At 46.0% G+C, this 17,695-nt stretch overlaps 1 long non-coding RNA gene across 1 annotated transcript; it reads right to left on the bottom strand.

The window, feature by feature from the left end:
* Window positions 1–3,833: 3,833 nt before the first annotated feature.
* Window positions 3,834–9,662, bottom strand: LOC118313239. Its single transcript, XR_004794424.2, has 2 exons — window positions 7,423–9,662; window positions 3,834–4,780 (listed from the first exon to the last, which is right to left on the bottom strand). It is a non-coding gene; the product is annotated as an uncharacterized LOC118313239 (long non-coding RNA).
* Window positions 9,663–17,695: the final 8,033 nt, after the last annotated feature.

Genomic DNA, 17,695 nt, shown 5'->3' with positions numbered 1-17,695 from the left:
ACAGCGCTTTGGCTACTTGGCCAACTTTCCGTACGGTTGGACAGAGCAGTGTCGACAGCTCGGCGTCCCAGAGGCCTCGGGTCAGCTGGCTGAGTTACTGCAGCGAGTCGATCGCCGTCTCACTCTCGTTCCCCCCCGCAAAAATGATTCTCTCTGACAGACTTCAGTCCTTTTTCAGCTCGTCATCTGTGACGAGCTGTGATTCTTGGCCCTTTTGACAGATTTTCCTCGTGCGTAATTTCTGCAGTAGACACACCAGGAGACGCCAAGGACTCGTTTTCACTCGCGATTGATGAATTTTCAGCCTTCACAAAAGTCCTGCAGGTTAAACGGGACGAACCAAGCACTTTCATGGCTGATTAACTTTGAAAAATTCGCACTTGACAACACTCACTAGACTAACAACATATTGAAGCTACACTGGAAAAAATAAAATTGGTAACCAAATTTTAGAATATTACTTCAATTTGTAAAAGGAATTAATTAAGTTAAATTAACACACGATAAATTAACACAATTGGTAACTTTCATTTGAAAAAAAAACCATAATTCATGTTACCAATTGAAGTAAAAAAAAATCATTGACAATTTTTTTTTTCTTTGAACAAATAACATAATGCAACACATCTGCTGTAATGAATTAATAAATGTTTTTTAAAAAAGTTTCTTTCTCCACAGGGCGGGAGAGAACTCTCCGCATTTAGATTTTTTTTTGTTGTCTGTTAAAGGGACAGTAAGCGATTCCAAAGCAAATCATGTTTTGTAAAATTCAGGAAATATATCCTCACCATCTGTTAAAAGTTAGGTGTTTGGCCTAGTGGTTAGTGCGTCAGACTCACATACCTGAGGTCACGGGGTCCACGGCCCGGCCACAGCAGTTAAATCACAAGAACAACAAAGAGAGAGACAAGCCTTATCCAAAATCGCTTACTGACCCTTTAATTGTGCTTAAACGTTTCGGTAATCCCTGAAATATATAACTAGTGAGGCATCCATTACATCAACACGTAGCGTTAGCCTACAGACGTCTGGTGGTTTGCATGAAGCATTGGCTGTTTTAATAGATGGAAAAAATGACAGCTCAGAAAAGTGAAGCCAAATCACCTGGATCGCCCCCTGGTGGCTGGCTGCGGTAGGTCGTAAACTCCGCCCTCTCTATGTTAGCAGATTGGACATGAACATAAAATTTAAAAGTACACATCAAATACAATTTTTCCAAGAGCTGCTCTTTGTTATTTTAGGTAGTTCTTATCAGACTGATGTTCAAGTGTTAGTGTGTTTTTTTTTGGAGTTGTAAATGTCATGATTTACAGCCGAGACTGACTCGCGTTGGTCTGTTGACGGGACTTAAGACACCGCGGCTCCACTCCACGATCACCACTCAGACTCAAGGTGGCGGCATCCCGTATTCAAGATATTATGGCTTCATGTTTGTGCAGTGAGGGGACGTGGAGACGTGTCATCCGTCTTTATTTACAGTCGCTGGCGTGACCCGGGTCGAAATCCCAGCGTGAATTATTGTTTCACTCCGCCTCGGGTGCATTTCTAGGCTCATGTGTGTGCATACTTATTTTTGTGCAAGAGAAGATATTTTATGATTGTGATATTTTTAGATTGAGGATTTGCAGTTTGCAATGTGCTTATCCCCCTTTTTTTAATTTTTATTTATGGCCTTGTGGTTAAAATTAACTTCTGAGGTGAGGCTGAGACAGGGGGGACACTAATCATCCATGGTTCCCTCAGCATGTTTACCCACTGTACACATCTGCTGGGTCTGCGGGCTACTGTGTCGGGGTGTCGACTCCATCGCGGCTCTCTGCGCACACACAAAGTCGCTCAGGTGTGTATACACATGCAAGGGGGTGAAACTGACTCGCATACGTCCGTCCTTCCCGAAAGTACTTTTTCCCTCTGGTCGTGGGGGGGGCGCCATGTCCAGAGATATTTCTACACACACACACACACACACACAAAACAATATTGCAGCATACATCTTTGCTACAGCAAGTTGAGGCAGCACCAGCCATCAATCATCTCCATCCAGTGACACCCGCCCCCCCCCCCCACACACACACACGCACGCACACACACACACACACATGTCATCATCCAATTACCAGCTCACGAAGCCATGAATCAACCAATCAGCACAGGCCAGGGGCTGTCCAAGTACGAATCTGCCTTCGCTGACAGAGAATAAGCTGTAGGGGGAAAAATGAGTCAAAGGGAATCCAATACACTTTTTATTTTATTTTTTGGGGGGGTTCGTCTGAAACTCAGTCCAAAGATAACATTTTCCAGATGAGTTTGATGGAAAGGATGTAAAAGAAATTTAAAAAAATTGGGGGAAAGTGACACAGGCCAATCCGGTGCATTCACACCCATTAGCATTCAGCAGGGAGAGATTAATTACCATTTTAATGATATTTATTCTGTAGAACTTAATGTGCACTAATCAAAAGGGACCCCCGTCTCCTATTGGCGCAAATGGGGACAGTTAAATTAAACCCCATCCGATCGGTCACACGTAAGAAGCCGTGACTTCGGATTCAACGGATTCCCCCTGCGCCGAAGGCAGCGACCGGGTCCTGACGAAAGGCAATTTATTTACTATCGTTCGCCCACGTGGGATAAAGGCGACGCCTGATAACTAATCGAAGAAGCACGGCGCAGCAAAAGGAACGCTCTTAATTAAAGAGCGACGGCATGAGCGGCGCGATTACTCGAGTGACGGGGGGGAGAGAACGAGGCTCAGGCCGAGACGTCTGCGACGGGAATTTTTTAAGGATTGGAATCCTTCGACACGAGCATGAAGAGCGGGACAGAAATAATTGGCTCGGCCTTCTTGAATCAGTGCCAACCCAACACATGACACCGGTTCACATACTATTCAACACTCACAATGGTCTGACTTGTGAAATTTGTGCCACAGAAGCAGGAAGTCTGACAAAACCTAGTGGTTGTGGTGTTGTTTTGCTGCTGCTATAGTGATGAATACAACTTTCCTCGTTTTGTCAGACTCTGTGTTTAGTCCTTGATGAGATGGATTTAAAAAACAGACAAGAAACATAAGTGTAACGACGGTAGAACCACCATTAAACCGGGTCCCATTAGATTTCCGTTCCATTTCTCTGTCCTGCGATGTGACGGTGATCAATCTTGAAACAAACGGTCGCAGTTTTAATTTAAAGGCAACTTAATTAGAAGCACATCTCCCCATAAACAACATTATTTGATGGGGTACTTTTGTTATTATTGCAGGCCTCGGTCGCCCAAGGACGTCTGTGTCACGTTGTGCAAGAAAACACCTTGTAGAACATCAAGCGCCAAACAAATATCTTTTCGACAAGTCGCATATTCTAGAAATTGCTGCAGATCCCAACAGATGTGTTGTTCCCGTTGAATGACAAATATGTTATTATTCCCGGATCTTTCCCCTTGTGCGTCTCAACCTTGTGCAGTCACAGAGAGATGAGCTGCCGCCAAGTCCAATGAAGTCGGAGAGGTTGTCAGCCTTGTATTTTATGATCAGATGAGATACACTTGAAATCACTTTATTCAAACCAGATCAGTGTAAGGAAATGCAATAACAGACGGCCGTTGTTTTCATCACACCCACGCCTTTTGCTCGAACTCCAAACATCCCAGCGCTGGCGATGACTGCCACGCATACATATACTCGTTGTTGTCGTTTGACAAATAAAAACCCCGAGCATTGAAATGTGGTACACACACTTAAAAGTGTAACATACCCGAATATAACTGTAGTTGCAGTCTAGTTGAAACGTATTACCCTCAAAGTTTTTGACTTCAGAAAAACTAAGTCGTGAAAGTATCTTTCGGTCCTTGTGCGTCCGTGCTGTTTTCTTTATTTACACGTGTTGGGAAAAAAAGATGTGAAATGATACATTGAACAGAAGACAAGGGGATGTGAGGGAGAACTGACGCAAAGAAAACCCTCACAGGGACTCAACAAGTAGCACTGTCCGACCTTCAGATCACAGAAAATGATGCCAAGGACTCATGTAATAAACACAATAAAAAAACAAAACATCCATCCCATAATATTATACATATACATGAATACAAATGGACAGACGAGGGGAAAGGAATGACGCTCATGAGAAGTGTTTAGACTAGTTTGACCCGTCTAATATTGGCAGGCCATAAGAGAAGTATTGATCGGTTAAAAGAGAAGGAATTTTTTAAATTTCAACTGTTGCGTTGACAAATCGATCGGCAACCCCACAGTAGCCATCCATCATCTATTTCGGAACTCGCAACCTATGCGAAGCAGCTCAAACGTGTGACGTACCGAGACACGGTGGCCAGATCCAGCCTGAATGAACGATGTGGAACCGACTACATGTGGACTCACCGCGCGCTACGGACGGCGTACGGACCCTTTGTGGTGCCAGTCAAGCGGTGGGAGCTCTTTGTGAGCAGCCGAACCCCCGGCTGTGATAACTACAGTGTGTGCGCCGTATCGATTCTCACTCTGTGTCAGAATATCAAGCCTCGGGGTCGGTCCGCGGTCTTAACGGGAGGATAACTGCCTTGACTGACGGATGAAACTGGAAAGGGGTTGACGGAGCGATACCACCAATTCCTTTCCCCTGCGTTCCAAACCTTTCTTCTACTTAAGGAAGGCTGTGGCGACATTAACTCCCGCGGCCAGTCGTGTGGAAAGCCTTCGAGTGAGAAGAGCCGCTAATAAGGAGAAAGAAGGCCGGTGTGCGGAGCAAGAGCGGTATAGGGATTCTCCCGTATAGTCCATCTCCTGGGATTTAAAAGAAAAAGAGAGAGAAGACAGAAAATGTTTTTAATATATATTTATAAAACATATTTGAAGTTCTCCTCAAAAGACACTGAACATCCATGAAAACTAAAGAAGGACGGAGCTATTTGTTGTAACTCTGCACATAGGACATTATCAGTTTGTGACAGTAAAACTAAATGTCATTTTCAGTAGTTGCTCCATTAATATTACATATTTCCCCATTAGGAGAGAAAGCAGTGAAACCAAACCTACATCTTTAAAGCCCCAGTGTGTTGTGTGTTCTGGCGGCATCTGGTGGCAAAGTTTGCAAACCGCAACCAACTGAGCGACCAACAGGGGACACTTTATGGCGTCGGACCGCTGATTCCATTTCCGGGTTTCCGTCAGCGTCTGAACATTCAACGCGAACGCGACGTATTCTGGAACCGTTTTGTTCAACAACCGTATTCAACACGACGAAGAAACATGGAGACTCACTCGGAGGTCGGGTCCACCTCATGGAACTATATTTAACTCATTCAGAGTTGACAAAAAACATTGTGATTATACATATATGAACACATAGTTATGGACTATATAATAAATTTCTGTGAATAAGTTCTTTTAAATATTACACACTGTAGCTTTAATGCTATTATTCTATTCTGTCTGTAAACTATTCAAAATACCTGAGGTACTTCCATTTCAGCTTTGATCAATTCGAGGCTAAATGATGACGTCTATGTATGTGAACCAGTGACTTCATGTAAAGATGACCGATGCGTCTCCACTTCCAAAATGAAGCCAAAATGGATGCTGCCATTTTTTGCGCTGATGACGCAATTCGTAGCCACAGACGACGCAGCCGTGATAGTGGAGAGGAGCAGCGGCACCGAGGGTCCCTCCGATAAATAATAATAATAATACTGATAAAAAATTGTATTCACGTGGCGCTTTAAAAAAAATATGTTGCAAAGCCCCTACTAACTGAAATTAATAAGAGAAGCAACAAATATTTTTAAAAAAAACATCAATCAATAAAACAAGCAGTGGAATAAATGAAACAACTTCATAAAACAAACAGCAAAATCAATAAAAACTTAAGTGTGAAATTCTTTTTTTTTTTTAATGTTCAATGAAGTCATTTTTAAAAACGGTGAAGGTGTGTTCTCTGCTGTTGTTGGAGTTTATTGAGGTTTTGTTGGGTGAGTCCATGATACATGTCTCAGTGTCATTTATTTTATATCGTGAGCTTCTTTTTTGAAAGTTTCATAAGTGTCCCATCTGTGAACGTGGACAAGTTAAGGGGGCGTGACCTGATACTGCAGCCAGCCAGCAGGGGGCGAGCCAGGTGTTCTGGCTTCACTTTTGAGGGAGCGGTCGATCTCGTCCATCTTTACATAAAGTCTGTGATCTGAGACCTGAGTTTCTATCAAAGGGAGTGCAGGCACATTCATCGCAGGCCAGTAGGAGAAACACGACATAATGATGTCAAGGGGGGGGGGGACCCTCCAGGAAAATTCAGCGATCGAATAATCATAAACCTCTGATAGGAGTGATGAAACCTTTCGACGCCGGGCGGCAAGTTGCCTTTGACTCGCCGCGACTACTAGACACTTCAAAGACGAAGGGAGGGAGGGTGAAAGAGGAAGTGCAACGTCGTGGAAGGAAGGGAAGGATGGAGAGGAGACGGGGTAACGAGACTAATTAAAGCTGAAACCTGGAGAGAAAGAGCGAAGCGGCGAACAAAGGGGGGGAGCATTAACGTAGAAGAAGAGGAGGGAGAATACTGTATGTACCTCCCCGGGGAGAGGAGACAGGGAAGACAAAGACGGACGGAAAACCAGTTCACCTCTTTTCAAATTGCCTTATTTTGTGTACAGGAATGAGAACTTGTATAATAAACCCAGAGGCCTGCGTCTGTAGTGTAATGGTCCACTCGTCCACCCGCACACATAAACACACTTATACACTTCTGTAGAAACGCCCAATGAGTGTGTACAGTGAGTGGGGGGGGGGGGGTCGCCTGGGGGAACCCCCCGCAGTTTACTGGGTCGCTGCCGATTCCTCCGTGGGTGTAATATGCTTTTAATTTGTGCGGCGCTGGGCGGAGGGTCGATGGGAAAACCTCTGTGTGAGATAGAGACGGGAGGAGGAGGAGAGAGGAAGAGGATGGTGGAGAAGGGAAGGATGAGCGTGAGAGAAGGAAGGAAGGAAGGAAGGAAGGTGGGAGGTTTGGCATCGGTTTAACACCTTGAGGACCAGGGAGGAGGGAAGGGAGGAAGGAAGGGAGGAAGGAAGGGAGGAAGGAAGAGAGGAAGGAAGGGAGGAAGGAAGGGAGGAAGGAAGGGAGGAAGGAAGGGAGGAAGGAAGGGAGGAAGGAAGAGAGGAAGGGAGGAAGGAAGGAAGGAAGGAAGAGAGGAAGGAAGGAAGGAAGAGAGGAAGGGAGGAAGGAAGGAAGGAAGGAAGGGAGGAAGAGAGGAAGGATGGGGGAGGGAGGAAGAGGAAGGTGGAAGACAAATCTGAGAGTGAGGAAAGGGAAAGGTTGGAGGGATGGCATGGGTTTGACACCGTGAGGAGAGAAAGGGAGGGGGGAAGAGCAGGAAGAAATAGTACAAGAGAGGAAGACAGGAAGTGTATGGAGGAGGAGAGTCTTCTCTGACCTTTCCTGAAGCAGCGGCGTTATGTTGTTTCTTCCCTGACATCGTCGTCGTCGTCGCCTGTCGACACAGGGGACATATGTTTTATTCTGCCGTCACGCGCTCCTCACTCGACATAGCATCTTCCTCGGGGGCGTCACAGGCTGTCGTGGTCGGCGGCGACAAACAAGTTATTTTATCGCAAAGTTTGGAGGAATTCATTTGGGGGGCGGGACAAAGGCTTTCCGATGAAAGTCGCCCCACGTGAGCCTTTCACTGACTGAATCACCGTTTGTGTGTGGCGATATGAAAACTATGAGTTGACCATGATGTGTAATTCATTTTCTGGGGGGGGGGGGGGGAGTTTATTTTCCTCATTCAATTCTCTTAATCAACATATTTCTTTATTTGACATCCTCGCGTACTTGTTGCTCTCGGCGTCCGGAATGAAATGAGGAAACGGCATCGATGGGAGCCTCGGCCGGCGCCGCGCGCTTCTGTGCCGTCCACTTTGTGCCGATGCGGCGGCTGATTGTGGTTTTGTCAATGAGGCAACATTTCCAAATTTGAATCTGGACGCCAGGGATGGAAGGGAGGACCAGGTGAGCGGGGAAATATAAAGGAGGGAAGGATGGAAAATAGGGATGACATAAAAGTAAAAGGTTTGACCGGAGGAAACGAGGGGGAGGTAGTGAGAGCTTACCGGGGGGGGGGTCGAAGAGAGAGAGAGAGAGAGCAGGGAAACGGGGAGAATCTCAAGCCCTCCACTCCTGGGTTCGGCCCATTGTCATGGTAACAGCGGCGAGGCGAGACGAGCGGGCGGCGGAAAAGACAAACTCGCTCTCCCTCGCTGTCAGTCTCTCGCTCAGTGTCTCTCGCCCGGAGATTAGCGGACGGCTGATCTCAGTCCCCGGTTGCATCTGTCTCCGTCTTCGTCGCCGTCTTCTTCGTCTTTCAGATTAAAAACTGATTGACAGCCAGGAGACCAGTGTGTGTGTGTGTGTGTGTGTGTGTGTGTTGTCATTCCACCGTTCTCTCTGTCGTATTGAACTTCACTTTTTGTAAATCCTCCCTTCTCAGCTATAGGAGAGTGGAAACGTTCCCTATGTTCAGTTACTAAACTGCAGGCCGCATATGTTTTTGTTTTACCACTAGGGGGCAGCAGAAACGAGGTTGTGAACACGGCCGCGTATTTCTGAAGTTGACACGTTGACCTCGCAGATGATTTACACGTTTGTGTGTCTCTGGCTATACCCGGGGAAATATCTGGCTCTTCCGCGGCTGAATGATCCAGTGAGTTTTAACACCAGCTAGCTGCTATAAACTCGTCTGTCGATGTCGACTGCTGAATACAGCGCTATGAGCGCAGGGAGAGTGAATTGAAACGACCCTGGAGCAGGCGGTGACGTCGGGAGGATCTCAACGCTAAATGGCTTTCGTTTCACGTCATCAAGAGCATCTGCCCTCAAATTCAAATCTTTCGACTTGAGTGCAGTCCCCACTCCTGACACACGGACAGGCCGCCTGACGCCAGGTGACGGAGGGAGGCTCTCAACGCTCGATATCGCCAAATACGTCGCCCCGAGTTCAGATACTTCAACCCCGAGCGATGGACGCCCAGCGAATTTGGCCTGACTTTGCATCGCGCGCATCGCACCAGGAGTCAGTGCCGCGACAAATTCACATCTAGTTTGCGTCTTTGCGTTGACTCTGTATCTGATCTACCCGCCGGGAAAATTTTGGCAACGCGTCCGGTGTGAACGCACCTTTTTCCGTGTTGCACTGGCGACAGGGCAGACCACTGCGGCCCCCCCCCCCCCCCGCCGGGATTGTAATAAACCACTCGATCTTTGCCAGACTTCTTCCACTTCCACAGTGAGCGAGGCTCCGGTGTGAACAGCGCCGAGGAGCTTTTGGGGCCGAAAGAAAAGTTGAAGCTCTGAGTTTAATCACGTTGAGTTATTGGCGCTGATAAACAACCATGTGAACCTCACGAACGCGGTATGTTATTGTGAGCCGGGGGCCAGTGAAGCTTATTGCCTCTCGCAGATTGCAGCATATTGTTTTTTCTAACATTTCCCTCGTTTTGGGTGGGTGACCCCCGGAATAAGATTTCTTCCACTACGGGAGCAGAGCGACTACTTAATAGAGTGTCTCTGAGCGGGGCAGACAGTAGGCAGGGTGGCCAAGGACCTGCCTGACCCCAAACTCCATTAGTCATCCCGGGCCGATCCTCAGAACACCCCCCCCCCCCCACCCCCACTCTAAGGCGTGCGGGGCGGCCAAGCCAGATGCTGCGTTGCCTCGGCAACAGCAACAGGAATGTGAGCAAACTGCAGAACACGGGAGCCCGCATCGCCGGACGGCCGGGGATGACGTCGGCATCTTGGGGGGGGGCTGCAAGCGGCGTGTGCCGGGGGGGGAAATGGAAAAATGTCAAGGGAGATTAGAGTGTGTGTGTGTGTGTGTGTGGAGAAGACAGGTTTGTGTGTGTTAGTGTGTGCAGGGAGATGTGTGTTTTCATGCCTCACTGACTCGCAGCTCCGCCACCTGCCAGACTGTTTGCAAGCGTGTGTGTGTGTGTGTGTGTGTGTGTGTGTGTGTTCATCCATGCATGCTCATAACACTGTTGGATCCACTGTATGAAGTCACGTCTGTGTAGTTCATTGTTCATCTTGTTCTGCGGAGTGGTACCTTAGAAAGACGCCCATTACCATAATCTCGAGAGGTGGACATATATATATTTATATATATATATACATATCCTATACAGATACACACACATACTTATATTGTACAAGACCAGACATTCTGAGAGAAGATGATATATTGGTCATCAGTATTATAGAGAACAATCACTTTAACAACTAATTGATAAAGAACTCATTTATATCAACGCCTTATTTTATCCATATAAAATGAACGCTGACGGCAAAAGTGGGATACTCGTTAGTTTTTTCTTATAAACTGTCTGTCTGGCCTGTTTTGTGCGTTTGCCTTTCAGTGTTTGTCGGCGATGTAAAAGGCCATTAGGATTATAGACTTAGATAAATGAAAGACCGGAAGACTTTGTGAGATTACAGCCTCTTTCAGATTTTATTCTAGCGACATTAGTTTTCGTTACAAATTAATATTTTAAGGAAATCCCTGTGTAAATTCAAGCTGGTGCAGCGTGATGTGTCCTTCCATCTGATTTCAGCATCAGGGACGAGAAGAAACTATTCCAAAAGTTTTATCTCCGGATCCGGACACATTGAAGGAGACATATTATGCTCATGTTCAGGTTCTTGATTTTAATTTGGGGTTATGACTTGAAAAGGTTTACATGTTCTAACGTTCAGTAGGCTCCTTTAAGCTCCTGTCTCTTTAAGGCCCCTCCCGCTGACATCGTGACATCACAATGTCACTGGGGCATCGGCCGGTCTACTGCTTAAGTGTTTTCCGTCAGGGAGAGGAGCTCCCCTACCGCCGACTTTCTGCTTTTTTTGAACTTTGAAGACCTTTTTACATTCATAAAAAAATCTATAACACACTGGAGGAAAGAAAAACAACTGAAAAAGCACGATACGTCTCCTTTAAAGGAACAGGTCGGTATTTGCGAGCGACGTCCACAGAATAGTTATGTTGTGCAGAATAAGATGAATACTTATTTTTAATCTGACTTAGACACATCGTCACATCATAAAAACCAATTTGATTTGCTTCAATACAAGATTTCCTGATACCACGCGGAAGCAAATTTTAACTGACTGTAACTGAAAAAGGCTCCAACCCCCCAAAAGATGTATCTCAGCCTGTCAATACTGATAATAAATATTCTCAATTACTTACAAGAAAAAGAAACTGAATAATTTTATTATCTTTACTCTCCACTAATACACGGCAGTGTATTAGAAAACAAAACTGTTTGAAAAAATTGAAAAACACGGGACCCTCACCATTTCCTGCAAAAACATATTCTAACCCAGTGCACTCGGAATAATAATTCATGAGCTCATGTTCAACCTTCCGCCGCGCCGCTGTCGGTGGCTCTCTGTTGTTGTTGTTGTTTCCAAATTCTCGGAGCATTAGCATATTTTTTGGGCTCAGAGTGCCGAGTGTTGTTGCATGAATCCCCCCCCCCCAAAAAAAACTAGAGTGTACAGAGTCAAACGTCGTGGAGTAGTAAAAGCAGAAGCCATTACCGACAATACTGACTCTGCCCCCTGGTGGCCATAAATCCCGCCTCCTCTATGTTAGCAAATGGAACGGGGGAAAAAAACCTCAAAGTTCACTTTAAATAAATGTTTCCAGAGATTGTTTCTGTCATTTAAGGTAGTTCAGGTGTTTGTGTTTCTGATAAGTTTAAGATAATACGTTATTTGTTGCTATAAAAACAGGACGAAACGTCGAAATTGACTCGTGGTTGGTCGGGACCTCGGCATCGCGGCTCCACTCCACCAGCAATACTCTGGCTCAAAGTGACGTCATCGGCGCAAGATGTCGGCACCATGTCTGGGACATTTTCGGGAGGAAGTGGAGAAGCATTGTCCATTTTTATTTACATTCACAGTCAATGGCTTAGCGAAAATAAAAGTCTTCTGGTCCAACCTGACCTGCTTGACAACGACTTCGCCAAACTTTTAAGACCAGAGGAGCTGAGCTTCACAAAGTCGCTAGCGCTGCTGCGGACTCTCACTCTTGTCAGTGCACGGTGCTTTAAAAAATTAATGGAAGAAGAAGGGCACTCGGAGAGCGCATACCTCCATTGTCAAATTTACGAAATTGTCCAAAAAACCCCCCACTTTCTTGCCATTTCAAAGGGAGTGAATCTGCTCATTTATTCAGATCCACTCCAAAATGAAATGTGTTTTTCCTCGGGTCATGCCCCACCCCTCCGCAAAGTTCCATGGAAATCGGTTCGGTAGTCTTTGAGTAATCCTGCTGACAAACAGTCAAACAAATGGTTCCTTGGCGGCGGCGGTAATGAGGCGGTTGTCCTGGCAACTTCCATCTGTGCTGCTGGTGTTTTCAGTGTATTAATATAAAGCAGAGTGCTGCTTGAAAAAGACAATCTGATTCCACAAACTCTTCCTGTGAAACTGTTCCAACAATTAATGTCAAGATTTGGAAAAGGCTTGTACAGAATATACAGTATCTACGATGTTCATAAGTGCCGTTCTTAAATTACGTGAAGATTAAGACACTTTCCCTGTCTAATCCCGAGTGAGGGCGGTTTTCTTTTCCCCTGGCAGCGGAGTAACTTAATCTCCGCCGGTCGAGCACCACTCGGGTAAGAAGCTGCCCGAGCGGAAACCTGGCGAGCGGAGAGGCTTATCGTGGAAAATCCAGCAGAACCAAGTGTTTTATATGAGACTCTCCTGCTCCTGGTTTCATCGGAGCCAAAATGGACTCTCCTGGAAATTGGCGCCGTTGTTGTACCTCTGTCGGTGCCAAATGAGGCAGCGGTGTGAGGTAGACGTACAATATGAAACACATAAAGACACGGCTTGACCCGTCTGCTCCGGTTGTTTTTTTATGGAAGAGGGTCGTGTCAGATCGACATGACATGTACAAACAGTCATTTTAGGAAAGAAGCAACAGTGAAATCAACGGTAGCTGGAAAACAAATTGGGGCAAACAATATGGATCTGTTAGAGCTGGGATTGTGGAATATCCTTTTCTGTGATGATTTATTTCTCTTTTCTTATCTACTTGGTTTGTGGTTTGGTTCTTTCTCTTTGTTTCTCCCCTGTTTACCTTTCTCCTCTCTCGTGGGATTCCTTCCCCCCCTCTTTGTTATTTCTCTCCATTTTTCTGCGTCTGTCGCGCCCCCCGTCCCGCTCCCCATCCCGCTCATTTCCACCAGTGCCGCATGAGAGAGAATCCTCTGGAAAACCCTCTCCTTCCATTTCCCACCTGTCACTGGTGATCAGTCTCTGAATCCGTCCCGTCCACAGATCGCACGGGAAACTCGCCGCGGCTCTTTGACAACGGCACACAATAACGCGCATGGGCTCGCGGGTTCTTCGTGCTCCACGCTGAGCGCGGCCCGTGTTCGCCCATCTACATCCCCCCAGCTTCTTCCGTTCATTAGTGACTTGTTTGTTGGCAGGCTGCTGCCCCGCGGCGGTCGCCGGCGGTACGCTTGGTGCAGCTCACAGCTGGAGGTTTTCTTTGCTCCTTGGCGTTTCCATAATGGGCGGAGGGGGGGTATATCATCCCAGAGCCCCAGGCCATCTGTCTCCGAGACCTCAGCTCCATTACTCAAGTGAACCCCTGCTTTTCCCTGCTTCCACCTTCACCCACATCAATTTTATTTTCCCGCCGCCTTTCAAAACTCTCTCTCTTCCATTTGCCAGGGCTGAAACATCCCCTATTATTTACAGGAGCAGCAGTTCACGGTTTAATCAGACGGAGGCAAATAGTGTAATATTCTTTTTTATAGTCCTTAACAGCTGGAAGCACGTCGGTTCACACCTGGCGTTCGAGAAAACGCATCTCCACACGTGTCTCTTCAGTTGTTTGGTCCGACCGAGTTCAGAACTCTACCAAGAGCACGCACCTGTAATATTAGTTATTAAAGACTCCTAAGTCGTCGAACTTTCCATCATGAGAATATATAAATGTTTTTCCCTCGTTTGATGCTCTTTTAACTACGTCATCTCGTTGTTCTGCAGCGGTACAACGGCATCCGATTGAATTACCAACCTACTGCTCGTCTCGCTGAACCAACTCCAAATATTTGCTTCAGAGTAGTTGGTCAAAACTCGCGATTCTTTTTGCAACCTGTGATACAAACTGCAAACTTGATTGACACAACGTTGTCCCATAAAATTGTCCATCCTCTGACACAGGAAGACCTGAACACATGTATTCGATTCTTTGGAATAGGACGCGTCTTGTCTCAGTTGACCCTTTGTCACTAGAATTGCAGACTTTGAAGGACGCCGCTCCTGAATTAGGACAACTATCTGATCTGCATTTTGATCTCTCTTGCCCCCTCCTATACAAAATTCCATGTCCCCTTTATTGTTCCTTTAATGCCTTCTTGACGGTGGTAGACTGCAGCCTTCTGCTCCTGCTGTGGCTATTTTCTGATGCAGTTGCACTGGGAGATTTCCCCCTTCGCTCTTATCTATAATTCAAAAATGTTTGTGGAATAGTTGTACTTGTTGGAAGGCCCGATTTACAGATATGTGGATTCATGTAATTTCAAAACCTAGAAAAAATATATATTTTTGTACCTATAGATCGATGGGTGTGCTCGCTAGGAGGGTAGACTGCTTTGTTGAATATTTTGTACAGCAAAACTGACATTAAAGTCACTATTCTACCTTTATGTCATAGTTATGTTGTGTTGCATTAAAACTGAAGTTTCAAAGCCACATTCATTGTGTATTTGTGAGATGTTGGTGGTTTTGCAAGGCCAACTTTTGCTCATGTCTTTTGCGGAGGATTACGACAATCAAGTATAAGTTTAGTATATGTAGCTATCTACGAAGTCAAATCTGGGCCAAATTGATCCGTTAAATAGGACAGAAATGAAAAATACTACAAAACCATGGATTTCATTTTTCCAATTCTTGCCCTCTGCAGTATCTGCGCAGGGCAAAGAGGTGCTTTCTGTAGTCAATACTACTGTCACAAGGTTAGCTTATCTTAGCCTCAAGACTGGAAGCTCGCAGACACCACAAGAGTTTAGGGAATCCTGAGATTACCAAGCTTTACAGGTGCTGGAGGGAGGACTTCCTCTACACTTAGGGCAAAGGCTAGCTGTCTCCCCATGTTTCAAGTCTTTATGCTAAGCTAAGCTAACGTGCTGCCGCATGCAGATTTGGGAGCGGCATCATTCTTCAAATTTGATTCATGGCGAGTAAACAAATAAATTTGGGAATTCCCAAAGTGTCGATTCGTCTTTTGGCTGAGGATCATAGTCGTTCGACTTCTCTGCATATATTCCTATGTTCACTTATATCCCAAACCTAAGTAGCAGTAAACAAGTTTTTCCTTCCGCCTCTGCAAATCTGTCCCCCGCCACACAAACATACAGGAGCTGGTAGCTCGGCCCACCCAGTCACTCCTGCCATGCCTGACGTCTTTCTATTAGGTTCAGCACAAGAAGGAGAGCAGAGATACCAGAGCAGAGATATGGAGGGAAAAGAGGCGGCAAGGTGGCGAGCGACGAGCCGACCGAGGCCGAAAACAGAAGATGGAACGGGATTAAAACAAAACTTGAAGGGGAGAAGTTTCACAAATATTGAAACAAAAATGAAAAAGGAACGATATTGCAAGAGACATGCAGGCAGCAGAAAGGCTGAAGCAGTACACAGACAGGTCATATGTTTGCAGAATTTGCTCCTATTTGACATTTACATCAATGAAGCTTCTTTGAATGGGATGGGAAGCAGCACTTGGCTGCCGACTGAATAAAACATGAAGGCAGATAAAGATAATGTCTCGAATAAAATCTGTGAGCGTTTGATGCCTTTGGAATTGTTGTTTTCTTTGCCAAAAAAATGATGATTTTTTTTTAATTTCTCTCTTAAGAGACACTACAAGACATATCAAACCAGGTAAAGCATTACATTATTAAACAGTTTGTTTATGTAACAAACATATTCCACAGTGTGATGCAATTCAGCAGATTGTACAATACTAACGTCACCAAATGGACTATTTTGACTATGAACTATTAAACCTCGCAATGAATGTGGACAACACGTCTTTGAGTTATCGATGACACTGATGGATGATGTTGCAGTACGGCTGGACAATTTATCCAAGTTCCATCCATCGTCTAGCGCTTTATCCATTTAAGGGTCCCGGGGGGGCTGGACACACTCCCAACTGTCTTGGACGAGAGGCGGGGTTCACCCTGGACAGGTCTCCAGCCTATCACAGGGCCACATATAGAGACGGACAACCATTCACTCTCACATTCACACCTACGGTCAATTTAGAGTCTCCAGTGAACCTGACCCCATTCTGCATGTCTCTGGACTGTGGGAGGAAGCCGGAGAACCCGGAGAGAACCCACGCATACACGGGGAGAACATGCAAACTCCACACAGAAAGGCCCTGGTTGGTTTGAACCGGGATCCGAACCCAGAACCTTCTTGCTGTGAGGCGAAAGTGCTAACCACTACACCACCGTACAGCCAATTTATCAAAGTTCTTTTTTTTTTAATTGACCACTACTTACCGAAAAATACAAGTTTGTCCAGGTCCATGTCGATTCGCACTAAACCTCGCAGACACCGAAGCTATCCACCCGTATTTGATCCATGGGCGTTGATCTGTCGATGTAAAGGCCGCCACTCCTCAGGTTGCCGCCTGCGGGGGGGTTTGATCCGACTCGGCGACGAGAGTATTAGCGGGATCTGGCACTGATGAGGTCTGGTCCGCAGTTCATTTCAAAGGTGTTGGCTGATGGGGTTGAGGTGTCAAGGCCTTGACTGTCAGGAACCTTTCATAATGGACTTTTTTCTGGAGCTTTTTGTGCACGGGGGGGCCCTCAACTTGTCATCGCAAAGTCGGAAGTAAACTGTTGTCTAAAATATCCTCATATTCTGTAGAGTAGTCTCGTCCAACCCATGAAAAACAGGACAAAATTTACATTCCCTTTAGCCAAATGTAGCCCGTTTCCACCGACAGGGAACCAGATTTGGTTCAGGGTTATTTGAACGTTGGTTCTGTCTAGCGAACCCGCCGGCATTTTCACCAGTTTTGAGCTGTAACCCTTTTAATTGTGGACGGGTTGCAAATGGAGGACGCAACGGACGTAAACAGTAGTAGCAAGGTGGTGGGGCGCTTCGATTACCTGTGCACATTTTGACAACAAAGCGGAGCCTGTTCCCTGTCGGGGGGGAAGGGTCTTAAAAGTGAAATGCTGCGTTTACGCGAAACGCAAAGTGAATTTTTGACTCACGCAAGTTTGGCCGCCGGATCTTTTATATTCACTCGCGCGGGTAAACACAACCCGAGAATATCCGGCCGTTCTCTATCGGACATTGACACCAGTGACATCGGGAGGATCTCAGTGCTATCTGGCTTTCGCATATGTATATGCGTCATCGCGCAAACAAAAATTGTATTGCGTTTAGTGTTCACAACATTAAGCTGTACAATTGCTATGCTACAGTGTTGTCTGATGCATGACAGTGGTGTGTACCGTTTGTGCCCTCACGATTTAGAAGATACGTTGAGGAGTCCAACAATCCATCAGGAATGTTCACAGTAACAACGACTAATGCGGGAAAATAAATCAGTCAATTGAGTCTCTTGCAGCGACTGGGAAACTTTTTCTGTTTCTTCT

This window comes from Scophthalmus maximus, chromosome 8 (assembly GCF_022379125.1).
Source record: "Scophthalmus maximus strain ysfricsl-2021 chromosome 8, ASM2237912v1, whole genome shotgun sequence".
In the NCBI taxonomy this organism is placed as follows: domain Eukaryota; kingdom Metazoa; phylum Chordata; class Actinopteri; order Pleuronectiformes; family Scophthalmidae; genus Scophthalmus; species Scophthalmus maximus.
The sequence above is the reverse complement of the archived record's forward strand: the minus strand, read 5'-3'. Positions and strand labels throughout refer to the sequence as shown.